Source organism: Sinocyclocheilus grahami, unplaced genomic scaffold (assembly GCF_001515645.1).
Source record: "Sinocyclocheilus grahami isolate Dianchi unplaced genomic scaffold, SAMN03320097.WGS_v1.1 scaffold286.1, whole genome shotgun sequence".
Taxonomy (NCBI): Eukaryota; Metazoa; Chordata; class Actinopteri; order Cypriniformes; family Cyprinidae; genus Sinocyclocheilus; species Sinocyclocheilus grahami.
Window position 1 is genome coordinate 1,003,803 of NW_015505465.1, and position 5,320 is coordinate 1,009,122.

Genomic DNA, 5,320 nt, shown 5'->3' on the forward strand with positions numbered 1-5,320 from the left:
TAAATTTGGATTCCTTCAGCATAGACATTAGGAAAACATAAAACTGAAGAGCTTGTTTTCACCACTCTGTATCCTCTGGGAGAAGATGACAAACACAGCAGAAAACTAGCGACAGTCCTGTTTTGCAAAAATGTAGCATATTTGGATACAAGATTTTTGCCTATATTGTAAATCTAAAAATGAAACCCCTTCAGCCTTGACTGTACACAATTTAACATGCCCCTCAAGTACCTTATTGCTTTTTAAAACAGTTACTATAATATAATAATTTTTTTTTAAACAGTAGCAGTTTTTGTTCATTTGTCAAATGAAGCTATTCTGAATACTTGGAATATAACACATGAATGTCTGCTTTACAGCTCCTTTTGCGTTCCAATGAAGAAGAACAATGAGGGTGAGTAAATGATCTTGTTTTTCATTGAACTATTCGTTTAAAGTGTTTTTTGGACTGTAGTTCTTTACCTTAACACATTTCCATAACCAGGCTAATATCCCAAGTATCATCCTGGTCAGTTAAAGGGAGGAAACATGGATCGAGTTGCTTGGAATTCTGTGCACGATGTGTGTAGGTGGAGGGGCCAAAAAACACATTATGCTGGTGTTGTGAAATTGTGCTGACTCCTATTCTAAGTGACGTTCATTTCTTCAACCCCTCTCTCAGACACAAAAGAATGGCTTTTGGAGAGATTATGTTTTCCCGAGACTAAGCAGCCCGGCGCCAAACAATAAGATGAATATGGCTGATAAACATACAATAAGTAAAAGCATTCACCTGTCAGTGTGTGTTTTTGTGTTAAGCCATTCAAATTGTGCTGAATGCGAAAACGAAATGCAATCAGTTTGAATAATCTTGCTGTGTGGTACGCTATTCATCTCCATCAGCGCAGGGCAATAAAGCGTATTTTCCATTAACTCTAATTAGGTCTTGGTATTTCCAGAGCTTATGCCATCTTTAGCCTGGCTGACAGTGTTGTGGAGCTGCGCTGGGTTCTACATTTGCTCTCTAGACGCTCAGATAGACGCTCAGATAATTGAGGTCAGTTATTCACACTGCATATCATCACAAAAGAGCATCATATTCATTATAGTTGTTTTTGTGCTTGACTGTCATATTACAAAGCTCTTGTAGCGTCTGGAACACTCCAACACACAATATATATTTTGTTAGCTAGATTTCACAAATACTTTGTAACACCCCAGGACGCCGAACAAGACCCTGGTTTCATGGTAACCCGATACATTTACAACCTTGTGGAATGCGAGCCATTCTGCTTTCTCCAGAAACAAAGGGACACAAATGCACAGGAGAAATGGACTTTTCTACTAATTAATTCATAGGAAAACCTTCTTTGAATGAACACGTGGCTGAGGCTACCATTCAGAATTGATTTCAGAATCAGAATACCTTTTTAAATTATAATTAATTTCGTGAATTTGAACTGAGGTAAATAATTAATACAAATTATGTATAAACATAATTTTTTGATTAATTTATATTTTAAATGTATATTAATTTTATATTTTTTAAAAACATTTTGTGGTATGACAAGGTTAAAATCTATTTTGATGGGTCACTTGGATAATTTTGACAGTATTTAAAGGAATAGTTCACATTTGCTTAAAATCTACTCATCCTCCGGCCATCCAAGATGTAGATGAGTTTGTTTCATCATCTGAACTGTTTTGGAGAAATTCAGCATTACATCACTTACTCGTCAATGGATCCTCTGCAGTGAATGGGTGCCATCAGATTGAAACTTAAACAGCTGATAAAAACATCACAATAATCTACAAATAATCATCATATCTCTTGTCCATCTGTTAACATCTTGTGAAGCAAAAATCTGCAAATTTTTATTATTGGGTGAACTGTATACTCTTAATTTAGTCAAAATTATTTTGTCTAGTAAGTTGAGAATTGCACAGTTAGTCAAAGTGAATTATTTAATTAACTAAAGATTTAACTCATTTATGTTTTGATAGACAATTTGGACAAAGAAAATTTCTTTGTGACTGTGTTGAATTTTTTTATGCAATTCAGCAAATCCCACTTCCTATTATTCCAATTCATCGTCTAAATTCCAATTTAAATTCAAACCCAGCCCAGTTTATTAACTGGAAAGGAGCTCATTCTTAAATTCAGATTTTTTTATAAACAGTGAATGATGCAAAAGCAGCATCTTTGTATAAATACATGCACAGTAACAACTTGCAATATGGAGACAGAGAGCAGTTTGGATTGTGTGCTGTGTGTCAGGCATTAGGCATTTTTTTTGGTCTTTATGTATTTTTCAGTGGCTCCCAGATCCTGTTTAGTTAGCTTAGCATCTTTATACGGGGCCCCTGGGACATGGCGCCTCTGATTAGCTGCTTTCATGGCTCTGGGCTGACTTTAAGGACTCAGAGCAGGCTTGCACGACTGATTTAAAGAGCCTTGCCTTTTAAAAGTGCTCTGCTCACCCCTTCTTTCTGTGTGTGTTGTTGCCAGCATCTAGGGTTTTGATCACGTCTCACCATTATGGCAAAATATGACAGGTATATGGAGGCAAGCTTTCCAAGAGAATGCAGATTAGCATAGTGCATCACCTACAGAATCATCTCTCAGTTTGAGAAGTAAACAGCGATTCTCCTTGCAGTACACAAGATAATATGCTTATATCCTAAGCATATATTGAAGTTATTGATAGCAAACAGGCAGAGTTGGTAAACATGATACTTATTATGAGTAAAAATATCGAGGCAGACAGTGTAATGATAGTCTGAACATGACAGATATGCTGTTTGGCAGTCTGAGAGAAACCTATGCATGACTGTTAGAGATAATCTACTGTGACACTGAGGGAACTATGTTCCAAGAAATATATACAAAGTGAAATCCTAATTTCTTCTCAGCCTGGTATGTTTTCCTCCTCAGAAATCCCTGTCATATTGATCTATTTGAAACTGTTGTGCTTGGTAATAGCAAAGATAATCTTACATAAAGCCAGGTTGTGTGTCCGCCCACTGCCTCTCGAGACGATTTACCACCGCCCTCTCACAATGAATAAATAAACAGAGAAAAGAGATAGAATCTCTGATTTCATTCTATGTGGGCCTTAATTGTGCAATAGAGGTGACAAGTCTGGAAAAAATAGAAGATCGTGCGGAAAATTTCATTTGAATTGATGGGCATGTAAGTGTAATGTGACATTTAGTCCAAACAGTTTGTGTTAAAAACTTCAGAGCGATCGTAACTGTTGGTTAACCAACGTCAAATTGAATGTTTTACATTAAAAAAGTAATTTTTGCAACCTCCATTTGTCTGGATAACAGCTTTGAGTCTTCTCCTATAATAATTGTGACCAACTTGTATTGGAGAAAAACGTCTCGGTTAAGTATGTAACCCTTGTTCCCTGAAGGAGGGAACGGAGATGTCACGTTGGAGGACCGACGAATTGGGATCTCGCTTAGAGGGACCAATCTACTTCGAGTGAAAACTAAACGAGCCAATGCACATTGACATGCGATTATTGCATCCAGCTGCTGCTGATCACAGTGTGAGTATAAGTAGGCAGCAGATGCGGCGCATATTCAGTTTTTCGGTTGTACAGGAGCTGTGGCGACGGGACGTGACGTCTCCGTTCCCTCCTTCAGGGAACGAGGGTTACATACGTAACCGAGACGTTCCCTTTCAGTCGGTCACTCTTGACGTCACGTTGGAGGACCGACGAATTGGGATCCTACCAAAAGGCCACAGCTACCACCCCTTCCAGTGTCCTGTGGAAGCCACCTGCGCCCCTACTTTTTGGTGTAGGCCAGGGCCTGCACAAGAGGACCAGCTACTGCGACTATGGTACTACCCACTGAGTAGACTGGATAACACTGGGGAAACGCACCTGTTCTACTTGGAACAGGGACGTTACGGAAGCTCGAACCTTCCCGAAGGAGGTTTTGGAAGTAATACACATATGGACATCCCTTAGGTGCATATGGAAGAATGGAGGTGATTGAACCCTCTTGAAATGGCAGAAGTCTGCCTGAGGTGGACTCGAGTTGTTTCTTCTGGTTGGTGGAATGATGTCGTTTCTGCTTTTCTGACTGACTCTGACACTTTCCTTTCAGGAGGGAAGAACAATATAATTTTGACAATGCTTGCTAAGGGTTTAGATCATTTCAAGACTTCCTGAGTTAACAGATAGGCTATCATAAAAGAGGAGAAATTCTAACCAGTCTTGTGACTCTTTGAAGAGGACTAGAGTTGTTTCCTCTGGTTGGTGGAGTGGTGTAGTTTCTGCTGTTCTGACTGATTCTGACACTTTCCTTTCAGGAGGGAAGAACAATATAATTTTGACAATGCTTGCTAAGGGTTTAGATAATTTCAAGACTTCCTGAGTTAACAGATATCATAAAAAATGTAAAAGCATTAGATATATACTGTAACAAGCAGTTTACTTTGCCTCTGTGTCCACTTTAAAGATGTAATACACCTAAGTCCACCAAGTTCATCGTCCTCTGAACCCATCTCTCTGTCGGGTCAGCACAGATCGTCTCGGTTACATATGTGCTGGTGACCTGGCCGCTCAGCGGTGGTACAGGAGCTGTGGCGATGGGACGTGACGTCTCCGTTCCCTCCTTCAGGGAACGAGGGTTACATACGTAAACGAGACGTTCCCTTTCAGTCGGTCACTCTCGACGGTCACTCTCGACCCGAAGGAGGTTTCGGAAGCAATACACATATGGACATCCCTTAGGTGCATATGGAAGAATGGAGGTGATTGAACCCTCTTGGAATGGCAGAAGTCTGCCGGGGAAACACGGGCTCAAGGCTATACCGTGGACTTTACACATATGGGATCCACTTAGGTCTTACATATGGAACCCAGCCTTCTACCGGTTCTCGAGGATTCAACGAGTGAAGGCCTGGCACCGGACGCTCCTCTACGTCTGGCTGCCGAGGGGATGGAGGAGCTCAACAGGGTCTACTATATGGACTCTCTGGAGTGGTTTTGCAAGCCAACCCAAAGCCGGGGCCTCTCAGTGCTTCTACCCGTTTGAGGTGAGAACACAGGAGGATACCGGCTCCACACGAAGGCTATAGAATCTAGTGAATGTGTTAGGGGTCGCCCAGACCGCAGCCCTACAGATATCTGCCAACGAGGCACCACGAGCCAGCGCCCAGGAGGATGCAACACCTCTAGTTGAGTGAGCTCGCCACCTGAACGGGCAGGGCACACCCTATGCCTGATAAGCCAGGGTGATGGCATCCACTATCCAGTGGGCCATCCTCTGCTTCGAGACGGCATTCCCTTCTGCCGGCCTCCGTGACAGACAACGAGCTGGT

General features: G+C 41.4%; 1 long non-coding RNA gene across 1 annotated transcript; it reads right to left on the reverse strand.

The window, feature by feature from the left end:
- Positions 1-4,041: 4,041 nt before the first annotated feature.
- Positions 4,042-4,508, reverse strand: LOC107600577 (uncharacterized). The gene is made up of 3 exons (XR_001610817.1): positions 4,432-4,508; positions 4,207-4,299; positions 4,042-4,094 (listed from the first exon to the last, which is right to left on the reverse strand). It is a non-coding gene; the product is annotated as an uncharacterized lncRNA (long non-coding RNA).
- Positions 4,509-5,320: the final 812 nt, after the last annotated feature.